At 40.7% G+C, this 20,872-nt stretch overlaps 1 protein-coding gene across 5 annotated transcripts in view; it reads right to left on the bottom strand.

Annotated features, from left to right (window-relative positions):
* Window positions 1-18,615, bottom strand: part of CRACD (capping protein inhibiting regulator of actin dynamics) — a 121,918-nt gene extending 103,303 nt beyond the window's left edge. For 2 of the 5 annotated variants that reach the window (XM_054064680.1, XM_054064686.1), the window contains exon 1: window positions 18,479-18,615. The gene's annotated coding sequence lies outside the window, so the exon portion shown is untranslated. Of the gene's footprint in view, window positions 1-17,890; window positions 18,141-18,277; window positions 18,428-18,478 lie in introns of those variants that run through there. The other 3 variants (XM_054064682.1, XM_054064683.1, XM_054064684.1) reach the window with 3 other exon arrangements.
* Between the last annotated feature and the right edge of the window lie 2,257 nt (window positions 18,616-20,872).

The following is a 20,872-nucleotide window of genomic DNA, read 5'->3' as shown; positions in this document are numbered from 1 at the left end:
TGGAAAAATTGTTCTGAGCATAAAAGACCAGATGCTGACAGCCATAGCAATTCTCAGTGCTCATGCCAGTGAGCCATATTTACTTCAAAAGGCTATTCATAATATGAATAGTGCTTCATCTGAAGAGAACTCTATTATACAAGACGGTATATATTTGCAGCAAAAGGGACCCCTCCACACACCCCCATCGATTTTTTTCCTTTATCCAGCTTTACTCGTTTCACAACCTCTTTTTGTTACATTAGCTGCTTCACTGCTCTGAACACTTCTTGTTTACACATTACCTAAAACAACCACTAAGCAATTCATACTGTAAACGGGGAAATGTATTAGCAGACAAAGAATCCACAAAAATGTCAAGTTTGAGAAAATAAAATTCTAAGAAATCTGATCAGTATATTCTTTCACGATCTAGTTTTCTCCCTAGAAGCATCCCCAGTTGCTGTCCCCCCATGTCCAGTAACTGAAGCATCAGCTGTGGCACTACTGTAGATAGACCATTGGAGTCTTGAAACAACTTTTTTAGTCATTCAGCTAGACTAGACAGCAATAACAAAAATATAAGATTTGCCCAATGTACAAAGAAAACAGACATTTCCGAGTACCTTCTCATTAGAGGGAATATCCTGCACTCTGTGCAAAGCAAGACCATACTCTGTTTCCGAGCTATTTCAGGTGCGTCTTAGCCACAGAACACATTTCTCCTGCCCATGTCTGTGCTGTCTACGCTCCTGGCAGCAACGGCAGTCATTTAAAACTTCTGGCATCATCCAGTCCCTAACAACAGGATGATATGGATCAGGTTCCCTCAGAGAGTACACGGGCAGCAGGCCAGGCAAGTTCCCCATCCAGGCAGCAGACAGAGGTTCATGCCACACTGTGGAGGACAGAACTTCCCTGTTAATAGTGATGCAGAAAGTGTCCTGCAACCATATATTTCCAGCTGGAAACCTGCACTGCTGGCTATGACACAAAGCAATGAGGCTTGGTCACCACTGCCATACATAACTTGGTTTATAGTTGTCTTCACAAACATTTATTATTTTTTTACATTTTTATATCCTGTTCACTGCACGTAAAAGATACAACATGGATGTTTTCGTTTTAAGAAGATTAGATTAGAAATTGGTCTTAAAATTTTACTAGCAGCAACATATGACAGGTCTAGTTCATTCTGTCATGTGTGTAATACTATGTTTTGATGTCAGTATGGTGAAAGAAGGAACTAAGAGATCAGCCCTAAAATACTACTGTAACACCTTGTGGCTCTATTAAATAACTTTCAAAAAGCTAGGAACTTCCACGTGTGCTGAAGCATGTTACTGTTAGAATAATACTTGACAGATATTTGATTTGAAACACAGCTATTGCCTTACTGTGTCACTACTGAAGGTTTGTAGCTTGGCAATCAAGGACAGAAAGGCAATTTTATTTTCCTACTCCCATCTTCATCCTGCTCTTAAACATGACTATCAATACTCAAAATAAGCATACTGTAATCAAGGCCACAAAAAAGCCCAGTTAAAATTATCTTTGAACTACCTAGTTCATGATAAATGACCTCAGCTACATACATGGTAAAAAATATGCAAATATGAACTCTAACATGACATTTCCTTTTCTCTATCACATAAGTGTGCATTACCAACTGAACCTTGAGATAACATACCCACTGCAAACTAGGCAACATGCTTCCTTTTTTACAAGTTCTTTAGAGGAAGAATAGCCATTTCAGCCTATTCATCTGCACCTGAATGTAATATTTTTAAAAGCATTGATGAAAATTGTCTCGTATTTATCCGGATAGAAAACTAACAATATTGGTAAATCGAGTAAGGCTAAAAGCTTAGGTAAACAAGATTTGTATGACCTAATTGCCCACCAAGAGTGAAACAATAATTTTTATATTATTTAATACTGATACTGATACCCTACTCAAGTCTGGAGTCTGTATAAATGGCAGAGTGATTTTTCCCTTGGTGTGACAGGATACGTTTGTTTGGATTCCAGCTTGTCACACAGTACCAAGTCTCAAGCCACAGAGTGACTTGGCTTATTCTGTTGTCTAATGTAGCACAATAGCTGCTTTCAATGCTGAAACCGGTTTCTGACATTATATATTGTCAACTCCATTTGCAAACAGCCAAGTTGAAGTGATTGCTGAGGATGCAAAACACACACGGCAAACTGGGGCTGCCTGACAGCAAGCCTACCTCTGAGAGCTGGGTCACACATTCACTGCCAAATTTTGTAGTTCGTCATATCTAATCTGTAACATGCACAGCAAGTCACTTAAGGTCACTTAAGCACAAAAAATATCTCAAAACAGTAATGGCTTTTGATGCCAGTTACAAAGCCTGCCGACTTTGTCTCCTCGCTATTTTGAAAGCTCTTCATTTGCAATGGGCAGCTTAGCTTGTGGGACTCTTCTTTGTTTGTCATCTTCAACCTGTTTCCTTTCCTACCTTTATCTTATTCATTACATACATTAGATGGCTGTCTTGGGAATTCAAAAGCAAAAAGCAGTGTATTACTAATCCAGCAATTCAAGATGCATCATGTCTGTGAAAAGATTATCTTTGTACTAGAGAGCAGTGCTGCTCCACTGAAGTCCTGAGGAGCACTGCAATCTGTTCCAGAGCAAATAGAGGTCTTCAGAGGTCAAGCTAAAGCACAGCTGTCTGAATTAATCTTCCAATGACTGGAAATTCTTGAGTCAAAAATAAACAGATCACTGTTATTATTGTTAAGAATCCAAGGCAAAGATTCACTGATCTTAAAGTCTGACAGAATATTGCATAGGCAGGAAAATATATCTGGTTCATTATGGTGATACATAGAGAGGGTTCCTGTTCCCACACAAAAATTAATGGATAAGTTTGATAGGGATTAGTTTCCACAAATTCCAAGGCTCTTCTGGGTTTAAGGCCCAAAGCTGATCGTCCAGATTTTCTGCCTGAATCTAGATCTGTTTACCCAACTCAGCAGGTCGGGAAGATAGTTTCTCCAGAGTTGGCTCTTCTCCTCTTTCCTCTTTATAGAGACGAAGTCAGCTTGAGGTGAGCATACTAAACTGACTTCTTGCTCCCAGGCATATCATTATGACCTCTTAATTATCTTAGACAGTAAATTTAACATCTGTTTTGGACTGCCATAACTACGACATCAGTTCTTGCAAGTCCTAGCAAAGATCAGATCCCTCTTCATCTACAAACCCAGAGTTCTTATCCCAGTCAAGCCTCATTATCTCCTATAGTGACCAGAGGAACCTGTGTCTTCCTGGCCTAGCACAACACGGTTCCAGTCTCGTTGACAGTAGTGGCTGTGCTGGTAATTTTGGACATTATCAAAACAAATCAGTCATGCAGATAAAACACACGTATGTACCAGCATATACAAACATATAACCCAAGATGCAAGAACATTGTCAGGATCCTCTCTGCTCTGTGGACTCCAGCTACACACCACCAATATGTCGCTTTGTTTAGTCTAGAAGCACAAAGGCATTAAACAATGTAATCAAACTGTTGAGTTACGAGATGAAGTAGTACAGATGAAGTAGTACAGATGTTGCTACATGTATTTTCACAGATAATCAAGCAGAAGAACACAGTGGTTAACTGCTTAGTCTAAAGTTACACAAGTATGTGAAAGCCAATACTACAAGAAGGACTTTTGACTCTAACCCATAGTCCTGTATTTGTCAGTCTTTGGTCACAGCCAACATGACATTCCTCATTTGTCAACTTAACATCTCAAGTCATTTGCTATCTCCCACTGGGCATTAAGACTCTTGCACTGCTTTTCTTGAAGGTATACATAGTTAGGCTTTGTCTGCATGAGAAGGAAAAATGTAATAAACAGTGCATGGACTTCAATTGTGGTGTAACCTAGATCAGTCACAAAACAACTTCAATAAGTAGAGCAAAAACAGAAGTAAAATGTACTCACGATACCCTTCTATTAAATAAGCTTTAAAATATCTTCTCAGATCAAACTGTCACCAACTTTTCTGAAAGCCTGTTTCTAAAGTAAGAGAAGATAAATCTGGCTGAGCATTATTCTTCTGGGTGCTTCAGCAAATAGCAGTTGCAGAAAAAAAATACAACCCTTGCCTGATATAGCAGACCTATTTCATGTGATGGCTGTTTCACTTTTTCCTTTCTTAATCAGAATTTAGCTTTTTCAAGAAGCCCACAACTGTGAGGACATCTACATCTCATAATTAAAATCTTACTATTTTTCCTGGTTACACTATTAATAAGAAAGAAAAAGAGTAATGTTTAGAAAACAGCTCTTTATGCACACACACACACAAGCACAGGAGGACTCCATTTTTTTAATTAATAGTATAGAATAGAATTCTGTACCATTCTGTATCTTGTAATGCACTGGAAAACTCTCTCCTTCACTCCAGATGTCAACAACCTCCACAATTAACTCTTCCTTACTCCAGTACCTGAGCCATCAGCTCTTGCCAACGGGAGACCTGCCAGTTCAGGAGAACAGAGGACTGCCTTAAAAATGGGCAACCAGAAGAAAAGGTAGTGTATGCTTTTCAGTAACGATGTGCGCTGTGGGTCAGGCATACATGTGACAAGATTCCCTACACCAACGAGATGCTCCCTGCTTTCAGCCCAGGGGAGGATAGTTACAAAAACAACATATAGACTTACGCTCCTAAAAGTAGATATCTGTTCCTGGAGTAAACTTTCTGCTATTTTACAATGGCTGTCAGCCAGCATACAAGTAACAAAACATCTCCGAGAGGATGTGCAAATCAGAGATGGTAACCAGGAGGCTGGAACCAAAGTGGTGGCAGATGCAGAGGCGGCTGAGCCTCTGGATTGAGCATGGATTGCCGGATTGCCTGGCTGGGCAGTGCCAGGGCAGCACTGCTCTTACCTGCAGACCCTGCCTGGGGGGCATATGGCATCCCTCACACAGCCTCAGCCAATCTCCCCAGCTGACAGAAAAGCAGAGAAAAGTTCTCACTTTTTGATGGATCAAGAGAACCCATTGCGTTTGCTGACAGAGAAAAAAAGGTCTTTGATCAAAAGTGTTTTAATTGGGCAGTGTGAATGACACAGGTCCAAATTCCTCTGCTCCCTGGTGTAGATTTAAATGGATCCAACACTTCAGATAATTAGCAGAGTGCTACCCCAAAAATGTCTACAGAGCCTTTAAAATCAGTCACCCATAACCGGGGACAAAGCATTGTCAGCCAGCTATGAAGGGATAAAAATGTGCGTTCTCCCCTTAGTAGAGCACCTGCAGGCTGAAGCTGCAAGCCCAGGTCCTGAGGAAGACTCTAAAGCAGACTCACATAATTTTTGGACTAGAGCTTTTTTTTCACACTCCAAAGTACTGCAAAGAACTTGAGTTTCACAGTGTCAGTCCTAGGGATTTCTCCATTAGAAAAAAATATTCAGTTTTAAATCAACCCATACCACTAGGCATAGAACAGATGTACACATCAACAATACAAAACACTGATGAACAAGTTGGTATGGCAGAATTTATGACTGTTGATGAACATTAATTCTTTAAATATTTAGAAAATAAGGAATATTTTGCAAGGCAAAAGAGGGGCTGTTATTCGTCTGTTGCAAAATAAAAATAAAAATAAAAATAAAAATAAAAATAAAAATAAAAATAAAAATAATCTATTAATAATGTTGAACATTATGACACTGGAGTCCCAGTGAAATGCAAAATGCTAGTGCATCTTGTAGAAGATAAAATAAATACATAAATACCAATTATTTTTTTGAGAAAACTCCAGGTAGGTTAGATTATATGATAACTGAAAAAATAAGGCAGTATGATTGCATGTTAGCAAAATCTTAGGCATTCCCTCATCAGAAAAAAAAGGAACAAAAAAGGAAATCAGACACCAATGATAGCAACTCAGAACTCAGCAACTCAGAAAAAGAATTAAGTACCACAGTCAGTCAGCTGGAGACAACATACATGGCTGACAAGAAAGCAAATATATGTGCTGCACAGCACTGCTTCTCCTTTTAATCTTTTATAAACTTAACAGAGCATTTTACAGGGAGGATAAAACTCGCTGACCGATGGAGCCATCCCAGCAGTGCCATTCCCTCACGCTCCATAGGGTTTTACTGGCTTCTTATCAGATGGCATCTGGGGGAAGCAGGCCAGCTGCTAACTGTGCCAGGACAGGGGATTCTACACTAGGACAGAAATGCATCCCGTACTCCATATTCGTATCACGCTTTTTGCCATCTAAGTAAGGAAGCTGTCATGTCGTTTATTGGTAACTGTATGCATTTTACCTGTGTGTAAAATAAAGATACATTTATCAGGGGCATCCAGGTTCAGCACCACAGACCAAGAGGTCACCTCAAGAACTGTTTGAAGCGGCAAACTACTATTTAAAAGCCTGGTCTCTGTGTCTGTAAGATGCTTTTTCCCCAGCCTGACCACACACACCAAACTCACACGGCTAGCAACTGCACAAAGAAGCCCACATGCCTCTCCCTCCATAGGAAGGATGAAGCAGCAGAAAGAACACCTCAAATTCACAGGCTGTTTCTTTCACTGTGGCAGTGAAGTTGTCTTCCCTCTTTTATACACCTGCACACCAGCTGCAGATTCATTTATTTACTTTTGGCATTATTTTAATAGAACTGAGCAAGCAGACTTCCAGATCTTAGTGAAGGATACAAAAGCCCAGCAAAATATATCTAGGAAGAAGAACTCTACCCAAGTGCAAGATGTCCCTCTAACCAGATTCATGAGGCACCTGCCAAGGAGTTAAACTAAAGCAGCTAAACTAAAGTTACTGTCACCATCACCTCTGTCTAGGATCTGTACATACAAGCTGTTGTATTTGACACTAGTATCAGCTATGATAGGGGATTTATGCAAAAGTAACTAAGAAACAAAACAGAAGTAATTACAGGGGGGAAAAATCACTGCACAGCTTATGAGACATTCATCCTTTTCTAAAGAAGTTTGAAAGTGTTGAAATGGAAGCTGGGAAGAGATGGTAAAACACGTAAAGAACTCGCTAGTCTGAGTCTTCTTATAGTCTTAAGTTTAACGGTATTCTGCAAAATTCATTCTATTTGAACATCTTTGCTGGCAATGTCACTGACAGCAGTGCTTTGCTTTCCTGATGCTCAAAGTTGTCATAAGACATTAATTCTTCTGCTAAAAATGAAAAAACTCACATTCAGCCACTTAATCTCTGGATTCACCATGTAGCTATTTCAATATATTGGTGTGACTCCATTCCTGTTCTAAAAACCTTAATCAGAAACTAAGAGCAGACTACCTGCAGTTGTTTGCAGCCGTCTGTATCTGCTTCTCACTTCACAGGGGATCTCTGGTAGTGTTTAACAGAAATATCAAAAGTAAACAGCACTGGAATGGTTTTGGAGGGCAACCTTTGAACAGAAAAAGAAGAAAAGGGCTCACAAGCTTTAGTTACCAGCTCTAGAAGATTACAAGGTGCCAGTGCATGGTGTAATCACACTGCATTTTTCTGATTCAAATCACCTGGTGAAAAGCCTGAAAAAAAGACATTAAGCTTTTTATTCCTCATGTTTTTATGGAAACAGCAGAATGCTTCCCAACCCATGTACCAAGAGGTTAAAAAATAAAATATATTGATACAAATTTCTCAAAAGAAATTAATGTCTTCAGCTTCTTACCTCCCTGGGAAAAGTCTAACATTGGTTATTTGCTTACCCATCTAATGCTAACCCCTACATAACACTAATCAATTCAGCTTATCACTTGCTATGCAATGCCACTAAATACTTGTTGTTATTATTATTATTATTAATTATTGAAATTTGATAGCTTAATTATTGTCATTTGATAGCTTAATAATGGAAATTTGATAAATCATAATAGGGATCTTTTCTGGAACTTTAAAAGATGGTTCAGGAAAAAAAAATCCCAAGCTGCCTCTTTCCTACTGACTGAAACCAACAATGCTCGGTCCTACACGTGTAGATAACTGGACTTAAAAAAAAAAATCACACTTGCAGTCAGGGAAGGGCATAAACCAGAAATCCAAGAGCCCTCTTTGTTTGCAGACTGTCAGGTTAACAAGAAGTTTTGGGCTTAAAATCACAGGAGAGATCTGAAACTTTCAAGTGACAAGAGAACAATGGATAATTGCAATTAATTGCTGAGAAGTGCAAAGCTGGTCCTGCAGTCCCTGAGGGTGTGAAGAGCAGAGGCAGAATTCAGCACAAGCTTCATCCATAGAGCACTGAGACCAAAAGCAAACACATACAAATCAGCACATGTGAAGGTCACGAGGTAGCAGTTTGAATGATTAAACACTGCTAGAGAGCCTCCCAGCACCAGTCCTGAAGCACACTTGCCTTGCCAACAATTGCAGGTCTACTTGTGACAGTACAACTATCTATTCCTTTACATTCTGGCACCAGCAACCTTCCACGCCAGACCAAATCTCTCAGATGTGAAACCACTGACGCTCTATAAGAAAGAGCTATAAGAACATACAAGTACATCATGGTTCCCCAGGTGCTGAGCTGACCAAATCACCTCTTAGCAGACCTCACTTTGGAGGTGCACAACAGAAACACATATTCCTTTTACCTCAAGCAAATCTGGCACAGCTTCTGCAAGAAAAGAATGTATCTTTGAATAAGCTTAACAGCCTCAGATTGGCCAATAAAGGAAAAACACTGCATAAATTTGTCCAATGATACACCACCATCCATGATATTGCACCAAAAACATTACTTAAAATTGTTAGTATAGACCCCTGTCTTGTCCAGTCCTGACAAAACATCAAGTGCGAGTAGAGTCAACACAGTAAGTAGAGTATGTCCTCGAGACCTCAGCAGACCTATCCCCGGGTCAGCTGCCAGTCATCAAATCTAGGACAATACTTGCAAAGCCTGGCTTGCAGCACACCATTACATGAGACATTTCTTATGCTTAGTTTGACATCCAAAGAACCAAAGCTACCGAAAGGGAGCTGCAGAAGCTCTATTTCTGCCCAGGAGAACTGTCCTTTGCTAATTAGTCACTGTTGTAAGGATAAACAGCCATCCCACGCACCTGAAAAGGGATGACCTTTGTCACAAATACCCTGGAAGTGAATCTCAGATCCACCCAGAACTGAAATGGCATTAAGCTGTACTGGTTTTGGATTCAGACTACGGGAAATTGAAGGTGATTTCTCAAACCAGTCAAGCTGCAATTTTTAAAGAAGCACTTTGCAAATAAAATAATGCAAAGCAGGGTCTAGCTGCTAATGCCACTGTCACCACTCTGTTTGACAAACAAAAGAATTTGGCATCCTGTCAGTCTCAAATCGCTCTTCATCTTCTTTTCCACTCTGACAACATAAAATAGTTTCAAGAAAACACCTGGGATAAGAAAGAAATGCCTGAGTAACCCTTGTGGCTTACAGCACAGCTACCTTGTATTGACACAGCCTCTGGCTGGAAGTGCTCCTGAAGAGTGCCAGGAAAGGTGAGCTTTACAGCAGTGGGATTCCATCTTTAAACTGCTGGAAAGGGTGTTGCAGCACACAGGTGTCTGAGGGAGTGTTAATCCCAGGTCAAACGGAGCCTTTGCTTCACATCTGAAGAAATGTTTGTGTGCACTAAACCTTATCCACTTTTTCCTTTTTACTTTTTTCCTTCCAGCAGCATTTGTAGATATGACAAAAGCCATTACATAAAATTCACAAATCTCATCTCACTAACATCCCTTGACTCCCGCCACTACAACAGTGTTACACCTCCTTCATCCACAGTGGCTGGTAACAAAAACCTGAAAGTCAGGAGGCTGTCCATCTTATCTGAGGAAAGGCTACCACTCGAAGCATGGAGTTTGTCAAATATTAGCTGTTAGCATCAGGATATCAGACTCCAATAACTCATGACAGTGCTCAGCAGCCTGTGTGGGTGCTTGAAAGATTAAGCTACTTGCCGGAAAATACAACACAGGGTTGCTTAGTACAACCCACCCTTGCAATGTCAACAGGGGATGCTGGAACACGGTGGCTGGAAAGATAACCAAAACCCACATGTACAAGATGAGTGTGCCTGTGCTTCCTCCAAACATGAGCAGAGGATGAAGCAGTGACTGCCAAAGCTCCTGGGCTGAGAGCAGTATGGCACCATTCACCATGATAGCCTCCAGATGGGCTAGCATAGGCTACCGCAAAATATGTACCACAAAAAATCAGCCCCATTTTTTTTCCTTAGCAACTTGCCATGGTCTGACAGCTCTGTGAAGTCCAGGTACAAGATTTCTCCTTAAGAAAGGAATGAAAAAGTGCCTTATTTGCCACTAGAAGCAGAAATGGGAAGCAAAATCTCTTATCCTTTGATCTTCTTGCCATAAGAGGCAGCTCCTTTTCCTACCTTTTGCAGTTGGGGAGGTACCAATGTTGCACACTGGGATAGACTCAAATTAGGAGCTGTTTTTTACAGGCATCAGTATTACCCACTGAAGGAAAAATAAATAAATTTAAAAGTCAGAATTGAAATAGCGAGCTTTATTAGTTTTTGGTGCCTTTAGCTAAGCTTTTCATTTGAGTGTGTGAAAAATGCTTTAATTAAGCCACCTTCTGCCTCAATTTCTCCAGATATCTTTCTGCTTCCACAACCAATGCCAAAGATCACAGCTTCCTTCCGTACACAGCCATGATTCACACTGAGGGCAGATCTGCTCTGTGTGCTCAGCAAAGCTCGGGTTATGTGGGTAAAAGAAAAGCCAGTAATATCATTAGATATTGAATTAAAATAAGTGCATGCAAAGAGTCTCAATCCTTACAAGGGAGCTTTAGTTCTGGCACTTCCTTTCTTTCACTTGCAAACTTGGCAATCCCCTTCATCAAAAACAAACAACCAAACATTGAAAAAATGCTTCTTTTACATCTTTTATTTTGCACACCCAACCAAGAGCAGTGTAATGCAGTATGGTCTTCCCATCCACAGCACTGATCTCTGTTATCAGAGATGACAGAACAGCTGATTGCAGTAACTGGTCATCATTCTGCATGTGAAATGACCAAGAAATTACTTATGAAGGAACTCCCAAAGCACAAATGCCAAAACACAACTGTGTTTAGAAGACCATGTAATCTTCAGGAGATAAGACTCTGTGCCAGTTTCTTCCAGCCTTTAATTGTTTCTGTCCCATGGTCTCCAACATGACTTTTCCAGTTGTGTGATTTCATCTCTCTTGGCCCTGTCATCTTCTCCTTACTTACGCAATCCCAACTTGCACTTGTCAAGGATTCTGGTATATTGGGAGTATCTGCCAGCAACTAATATTCCACCTACTAGATTATTCTATATATCCTTACCAAGCCCCGGTCATCTGCCCATAAGTCTTAGCAACACTTCACATTCTTAATGTCATGTGTTCATGTGCTATCCCACTATGCGAGAATAAAGCTAAATGCGGGAATAAAGTCAAATGTAGGGGAGAAATGGGACTGAATAGTCCCCACGCACACAGCTTGGCCAAGTAAAAGGCTTTAAAAGCAAATTCAGTGGAGACGCAGCACGCAGAGGGGCAGCACACTGTTCATCAGAAAGGAACATAAAGGCATCTCGCTCTGTGAAGTGGGGGATAAGACGTCTGGAAACAGGCATAGCCAGCTCCTGCTATCAGCAAAGACTCCTCCGCAAGAAGCCTGGTAAAAATGTCCAATTATTTTCCAAGAAGAAGAATTGCAGGTGCTGCTCTGACAATCCAGCCATCCAGCTGACCTGTAGCCATTAGAACATCATTGTAATATCATTATAATATTAAAACACACCACCACACCTGAGGCTACCTGCCTCCTCCCTGCCTCTGAGAGAAACCATACCCATAACCACACTTACTGAACATACGCAGTTAAGTTTTGACAAGCAAAGCAAGAATTTCTTCTCCACCAGCCAGCAGGGTTCGATGGAATTGCTTCAGTGACTCAAGCTCCACCTAAACCTCTGCCTCAAAGGTACAAGTTACTACAAAAATGTAAACAAAGGAGAAAGTTGTGATGGGAAAATGTCATCAAAATCTCTGCAATCGGCCAGTGGGCTGGGCCCCATCTCCCCACCCCTCAACTACACTTTCACCTGGGGTAAGACCTTTGTGTTATGCATGCTCAATACATATCTTTAACATCAAACTAACTACCAGTATCTCTCTATACTTTGACTTGAACTACATATATCTTACCTGCATATCATTCCTATCTGTGCTCAGGTACTTGACTTTCCATGTATTTTTGCAAATGGTATCTTACCTGCATATCATTCCTATCTGTGCTCAGGTACTTGACTTTCCGTGTATTTTTGCAAATGGTATCTTATCCCAGCCACCATCAAACCCTTATTTAGTCATGAGTTGTTATAATCAATTATTCTTAATAAAATCAATTTGTTTGTACATATACAAGTCTCAGAAATATTTGTAGCTGTTAAGAGGGATTTAAAGGGAGTTTCTGATTCAAATTCAGCAAGCTAGACAAGATTGATTGGCTTGCAAGACTGATGATGAGAATCTAAGTGAAACAGTATGTAGAGCAAGCTGGGCAAATATTAATTGCTCTCGCTTGATTGCTCAGTTTACCGTACTCTGGCAAGTGGAATTATATATTTTTGTCCTTGCGATAGCCAGTTAAAGGGTTAAGTAGACTGGCAAACTCTCCTTTCTGAAGTCTCTCATATTTTCAAATTTACTTCGTGACACACATACCACACAGTCCAGTTTCTTGTGCAATTTGTGGCTATGCTCTCCAGTCCTCCTCTTCCCCATGTTACTGGGATCTCGGGTTCTTCCCAAGACACCCAGCCCTTTGAGCCCTCATGCTTCCTGTCCAAGTGCCAGCAGAGGACAGAGTAAGCTAGTAGGTGGAAAGTTAGGTCAGGGGAGACACAGAACAATTTGGTCCAGCCAGAGAGCACAGACATTGAGGATTCATAAGGCTTAAAGAAACCTCAAACAATAATCTGTTCCATCACACTGCTCCAGAAGAAATTCAGCTATTTTATGTTGTTCCTGACTAATATTCGAGCAACTTCTGATGATGCTTAAATTTGGAAAATCTGAATTCAATGATCTCTTTCATTGCTTCAGTTTCATTAATGCTGAACCCATTAGGTGTAATCTGATTGAGCACAAGCACGAAGAACATGGCTTCATTACAGCTTTGTGACATTTGAAGGAAATCAAGTCTTGTTCACCCTGCCACTCCTCATTCATCGGAGCTGAAACTACTCCAGAGCTTTCAGCCTTCCTTCATAGGCCATATTTTCTAAATATTTAAGTATTTCCACTCCTCTCCTTTGTATTCTCTCCAGTTTACCCGCATCTTTCTTGAAGTATGCACCACAACTGGATATGGTGGTACAGCTGAGATGGACTATTGTGCAGAGTGAAAGTATCACTTCTTCCGTCTTCCGTGCTGGTGTCACAGAATCACAGAATCACAGAATCACCAGGTTGGAAAGGACCCACTGGATCATCGAGTCCAACCATTCCTAACACTCTCTTAAACCATGTCCCTAAGCACTTCATCCACTCGTTCGTGTCTTATCTATATATCATGATATGATGTTTGTCGTCATTGTAGCAACTCCTCAAGGAACCTACCAGAAACCACAGCTCTTCCAAAGAATTACCACCCAATCCAATAAAGTGGACAACTACAATATCCTTGTCCTGTTGAATAACTTAATTTCAACTCTGTCTCCAGTATGTTCTCAGTCCCTCTCTGATTAGATATTAACTGCAGATGGAATCTCTCATTTTATTTACCAGGGTTTTTCACAGGTCAACGTATAAAAACTACAATATTCTGAAGACATAAGACATAAAATTTGGGCAGGCTTTCATGAAGATGGTAAAAATACAGACCTTTTGTAAGAGGACACTGCCTTAGCAGCATCTGGAGCCTGGATGCAAACCAGGATGATACTGCCATGTTCCCAAAAGGTCTTAGGATTTATTTTTTTTGTAACACAGCAAAACAATTAGTCTGATTCTCAATTAATCATTTGGCTGAAGTAAAGCAAAAATTAGCCTGAGTCATAAAAGCATGTGATGAACTACAGCCCACATGGTTTAGACTTGGCAAAGTTATAAGCAACAGAAAAGAGGTTTTACAGCGGGGAAGAGTTCAATTTTTTTGGCAGATGGTCCCATTCAAGCCAACTGTATCACATGTGGACCAACAGATACCCAAAGACACTATGCAATCACACGGGTTTCTAGCACTACTTTTCTCTTTTGGGCCAAACTGTTCACGGATTACTGTAATGATACCTTTTTTGGTCCCCTGCACTACAGAGTTTCAAATGTGGCTTTATTAAAGGTCACAGAGAAAGACAGCATGTTACTTTGAAGAAAATCAACTTTCTTTGAAGAGCTACATGGAAGTCGGCATTGTACAGTTTAGTTCACTTTAATGCATTTCATCACACTCCCTCCACATTTCAACTTAACAAAACCCATAATCTCTCACGTGCAGCATCCTCCTGCAGGAGCCTCACCACAAATCACTGGGCTGAGCTGCTTTGTGACACTGCCCAAGTCTGACTGCTGGCTTTCAAAACAAGCTGAGTAATGAAAAAGCTCCTCAAGCAGGTTATCAACCTGCACAGCATTTTGCACACCCAACCATTAAAGTGCACAGAAAGCTTTTAATTTTTGGGGTCACTTTCATATAGTTTTTTCTTAAGGTAATAAACAGGAAGAAAATAAAGCTTGCATATGTGTTATCATCAAAATAAGCTTAGCCGTTTCAAAGCATCTTTGGGATGTGAAGTATTTGACTGAACTGATTTTACTATGTGTCTGTTATCACAAATGAAAGTAGTCAACAGAAAAGTCGTAGCTACCCTTACACGGCTATATTGCTCAGTACCATGAATTAAGATAAACTGAACATGATAGTATTTTCTTAAATGGCCTTATTTGAGGTATGAAACTTGTATTTCTGAAACTATGTAATCTGGCATAAAGTATGCATATACAAATGAGAAATTGAACCGCATTTAAAAATATATTGATGTACTTTATACATATATATAGTAGCATCTGAATCATCTCTTAATGTGTTGCGCAACTGCAGCATAAGGCACTTACCCAGGATAATTCATAACAAGATCTTTACGTTTTCCATGTCCCTGAACTTAATTAACAAATGACTGTGACGCAGCCCATGTGATACACTGGCTCTTTAAAAGTATTAATTGAAAATTATTTGTTTACAAGTCAATTTTATATCTTTCTAAGACTATGAGTGTGAAGTATGAGTAAATACTGCACGCTTCTGACAAAATATATTTTAGTTCTTAAACAAATTGTGTGGTACGCAATGCAGGGAATCAAAAGAAGTGAAAGTCCCTTCAGGAAGTGATGGGAAACAATAACCGTAAGATGTAGACAACAACTCGTTGTTTCCTAAAGACAGAACTCACAGAGTCTCCATGGAAACAAACACCCTTTTTATCCATCACTAATTGATTCCAATAAGAGATAGATAAATAGAATTTGGCCTCTCCAGTAGAAGTACCAATGTAATTAATGTTAACATTGAAACTTTAGGTTGCTCTCTATCACAGTATTTTGAAAACCAATGAATTCTATTTTAATACGCAATTCCTACAATTTTATTAAAACTTAACGAAATGTGTGATCGAAGACAAAATATATATGTTCAGAGCATCTCAAAATTTACATCACACTGATGGAAGCTATTATGGAATTACATTGCCCTGAGTCTGTTGACTCCAAAGAAACCAACAGGCCAGCAGCTGGCCCACTTATATTTGCTGTAACTCTCTTATTTGGGCCTGTACAGAATAAAGACTGAGCATCGATTTCATGTGAGGGAAAAAAAAAAATCCTTCCTAACAATCAGAATCAACAATTTTCAAATATGAATAATTCTGAATATGAAAAAAAATCTTTTTCTTCTCTTGGCTTGTGAGGAGAAAAAGTCAAAATACAGACATTTAAGCTTAGTGTCTATATAAAAATTCTGTTTATGTTAGACTTCAGTGTAAAATAACAATCAAATACATTCATATTCATAAACTCATTATCACATTTCAGTCAACACTTATTATGTCATGTATTTCTTATTTAAAAGAGCTTACCTGGCACATCTACAGTAGGAATGCATTGAAATAACCCTAAGCTACGTTACTCACAGAGATACATCAATTTTCAGTGACTGAGATACCCGGCAAAACAGTACTCGGAATAACTAAGAGGCAAAGCAGAAGAAACCACAAAACTTCTGAGTTCTTATGTTCGCAATCAGAAATGTGAAACTACAAATGCTTCTTTCTAGCATCTGCAATTAAAATGAAATATTCCTGACAAAATAACAGTCCCTTTTAAAAGCAAATCTATTCTATTTAAGTTTGCAGGAACTGAAATTTTTAAAAAATAATAATTACCTAATGGATTAACGATTCACCACTGCTACTACCTGCATAACCTCATAAGACAATAGACCAAAATCACCTATAAGAAACAAACTTTAAAAAAAAAAAAAAGAAAAAAGTTACGTCTTAACATGGAACACAGCAACACATTCATACTTTACACCAACCGTGTTTCCTATCAGTGCACTTTAAAAATCTCTTTATATAGCTTATAGGAAAAAAATCCTTGCTCATAAATGTGAAGGAAGTGTCTCTTAAATGTAGGATTGGCCAAACAGGTATTTGAAAAGGGTTCCTAATTTTAGAACAGGATGCTCCAAGATACATTTTCCTATTGGAGAAAAAAGATCCAATAAGAACCAGCAGCAATCTCTATGCTATATGCCATAATTATTAATAAAGATTTCTGGGTAATTCTTGTAATTATCACACTGTGACACAAACAGACATACAAGTCCATTTCCTATAAAGTTTAGATACATTGCACAGTCTTAAATTCAAACTCATTGTTGCAATGAAATGAACCAAGAAGAACCTCCAATGTGATAAATTGATAGCAACCAAGGAAGAGTTGAATTTGTTAATTTGATGAATTCCTGACCTGGATTCAAACCATGTAAAGTAAGTGATATGCAGAACCGCCAAGTATTGCCTATATTAAAAAATATGAATGGCTTTGTTGAAGAAACTCACAATAACATTTATACCCACTGATTAATGTTTATATATAGATAAAGACTTCATTGTCTATGCAAGGTGTGATAAGAATTATTTCAGTGATGGGAATTTCTTGAGTGTGCATTACAAAAAACAAATAAAAGTCAGTTCTGGCTCCAATTGATCATCTTGAATCTGCTAAAATATAGGACCTGATACATGCTACTGCTGTCAGGTGGCTTAAACAGGTCAGATACTAAGAAAAGAGCTCTTCTCACACAATTGCTATCCACCGCTTAGGGGACGTGCAAAAAATCCATTTGGGAATATAATGAATTTTATGATGTATATATCTATTATCAATAGAATATCTGTTATTGGGCCTTTAGTTGCAAATTACTCTTCCCTTCCTCCACTTCCCCCCCCCCCCCCAGCCAAGAGCAGATCACTTTCAGTGCCACTATTGTCAGGCAAATTAAATTTTCAGGATGCACCGTTGTGCTTTCCAGGTCTCTATTTACCCCTTGAACCATGTTTTCAACTGGGCATTTTTACACTTAAAATGTCAGAGCAGAGACATCATAAGGTTTTGCACACGACAAACACAGAGCTGCAGATTTGCAATTGTCTCAGGGTAACACCAGCAAAATTAACCCCCAAAAAACCCCAAACCCTCATTCATTAACAAGGTTTTGATGACATTAGAAAAGATTCGCATCTTGTTCCTACCTCTAGCATAGGCATCTTCTAACTGAAGAGGTTGTGCAAGACAACCATTTCCTTTGCAAACAATATTACCTCTCGCTTACCTGCTCAGGTTCTTAAGGGAAGGGTAAGGATGAGGAACGATGCCTTTCAACCAACCGTGAAAAGCAGCAGATTTTATAGCTCATTAAAAGGCGATGGCAGTTATGATAAATGGCTTACGGGAGCTTAAACAAAGCAATGCTGCTCTGGAGAAGCATCGTGTGAAACAAAGTCATCTTTCTGACAGCTCCTGCTTTTCAGCAAAGCCGGGAGAACGCAGGAGGCTCTGGGAAAACGCTAACAAAGGGAAAAATCGAAGAAATTCGGCAGAACCAGCCCAGCGATCGGATTCCCCGGCAGCGATAAAGCAGCACCGCCCGAAAATCACCCGCACGCCTCAATTACACCTTTCCCCGAACAAAGGCAGCCGAACGCGGGCAGGTACCTACTCACAAGAGGTATTTTCCTGGCTGTCCGCCCTGCGCATCCCCCTGCCGCTCCCGTTACACGCCGCAGGCATTCGCAAGCCAAACGCCCCGCGTAGCAAAACCGGGCTGGGCAACGCGGAGCGGGCGGGATGCGGGCTGGAGCATCCCCGCCCCCGGCGAGCGCTGCGAGGATGCTGCGGGGAGGGGGCGGCCGAGTCCTACCTGTTCTCCCTCCTTTTTTGCTTTGTTAGCGTTTTCCCAGAGCCAGGGAAGAGCCGAAGCACAGCCGCGCAGCCCAACCCGTCGGATGCCGCCCCCGCCGCCCCGTGGCAGCGGTGACGGGCGCCCCGCAGAGCCCCCGCCGCTCCCCGGTCGCCCTCGAACGGGCTTCCTTTTGTTGGGAAGGAAGGGTTGAGGCTGGATCTATCCGGATTAAGCGGGATCCCGCTGATGTCGAGAAGCTCGACGCGATCCGGCGATGCGCGCTCGCAGCCCGCAAAGCCAGCCGCATCCTGGGCTGCATCGGAAGAAGCGTGGCCAGCGGGGACAGGGAGGGGATTCTGCCCCTCTGTTCCTCTCTTGTGAGACCCCACCTGGAGTATTGTGTCCGGTTCTGGAATCCTCAGCATAAGAAGGATATGGAACTGTTGGAACGGGTCCAGAGGAGGGTTACAAAGATGATCAGAGGGTTGGAGCACCTTCCGTACGAGGACAGGCTGAGAGTTGGGGTTGTTCAGCCTGGAGAAGAGAAGGCTCAGAGGAGATCTTATAGTGACCTTCCAGTACCTGAAGGACCTACAGGAAAACTGGGGAGGGGCTGTTTACAAAGGCTTGTAGCTATAGGCTTGTAGCTATAGGATGAGAGGCAATAGGTATAAACTGGAGAGGGGCAGATTTAGGCTAGACATAAGAAGGAATTTCTTCACTGTGGGAATGGTGAGGCACTGGCACAGGTTGCCCAGGGAAGTTGTGGCTACTCCACCCCTAAAGGTGTTCAAGGCCAGGTTGGATGGGGCCTCGGGCAGCCTGATCTAGTGGGATGTCCCTGCGCATGGCAGGGGAGTTTGGAACTGGATGATCTTTAAGGTCCCTTCCAACCCAAACTGTTCTATGATTCTGGCTCCATCCAGGCTCTGAACTCTGGTTCTCATCTCAAAGCGAGACCAAAGTGTGAGTCCAGCGCCTGGCTAGTGCTGTAACCAAACAGGCTTTATCCCTTTCATTCACTAAAATATGGGAGGAACTACAAGAAACAAAACAAAAATCAGCTGTTCCTGAGTGCAGCAGTCCAGAACAATCTCTCTTCTTTCCCTCATCTTTAAATCCAGTACTTGTATCAGCTTTTCTGGGGCTCTACTCTTCCAATTCAGCCATCTGTGCTGACTTTACCAGTGCTGGACACTGGTTTCCTGAGTTTCCCAAGAAGAGCTCAGCAAAATCAAATGCCGCACTTAGTTCCATCCAGACTGCCACTTTTTTAATCAGAAGTGATAACGTGGTTCATGGTCTTCCTCTGCTGAGAATGAAGATATGTCTTGCCAGCCAGCTCTCCAAATTCAGATGTTCCCTGGACAAAAAGGTCATACAGCTTTGATCCTGCCTGCTCCTCAACTTTTTGGCCTTATCAGAAGTGGCCCTTTTGCTATTCTTTAAAAGAAATGGATCTGGTAGCAAAATGAGCACTCAAAGAGCCATCTCCGGCATATTTTTTCTCAGACTGTAACCAATACTGGATACTGTAAAGTAAGAATGTAATTTAAGGCAAGCACTTACTGGTACCCTCCCACTCCTTAGTGATTTGCAGCTCAGTGAATTCCCGAGTCAGAAATTATATTCGTGCCAAAAAAAAAATGAGCTATATGACTCCAGAAGAAATATGAATGGCTAGAAATCACTTTTTCACCTGCCACATGAGATGACCACTCATACAAGCCATGAGAGACACAGTCTATCCCCTTTTCTGTCCCCTCACAACTAAAGCCACAGTATACAGGACACAGATAACTAGAAATTAAGCTCATGCACCAAATCTAGTATATGATGGCTGTGAAGTATATTGACTGCTATCTTCACTTAAGCAATTTTATATATTTATATTTTATGTCCCAAAGATATAGATACAAACCACCCCAATTACCAGAGACAAATTTTGCAGCACTCCCTCAGAAGATTCAGGGCCTTTGCTGTGTTTTGCATTGCTGCTGTCACAGCACTTATACATTTTTGGGCAGTAGAACTGGGTACTACAGATAGAAAACTTCGAAAGTAACAAAAGAGGTGAATCCAGCCTTTCCCAATTCCTTCACACCAGACAAATTGTTCAACTTTCCTGACAAAGGTTGATCTTTTAATTTTCCTGGGGGAGAAAATAAGCTAAAATTAATTTCTTTTATTTTTTTTTCCTTAAGAACTAACAATTTCTGGAAAGCGATGCAGTCACAAACTTTAGTAGCAAGTTGATGATGGGCTTCAGGAGCCCGTGTTCTTATTAGCAATTCTTTCACTTTGAGTTTTTAAGATGTATCCCGAATTTCTACTGTGAAATCCGAAGCTGTTAAGTATGTGCTGTGGTCGCTAGAAAAGACGTGAGTCCACTAGGTGGTGCAAATACACCAC

Source organism: Cuculus canorus, chromosome 4 (genome assembly GCF_017976375.1).
Source record: "Cuculus canorus isolate bCucCan1 chromosome 4, bCucCan1.pri, whole genome shotgun sequence".
Classification (NCBI taxonomy): Eukaryota; Metazoa; Chordata; class Aves; order Cuculiformes; family Cuculidae; genus Cuculus; species Cuculus canorus.
Note: the sequence above shows the minus strand (reverse complement) of the source record. Positions and strands in the feature narration are given on the sequence as shown.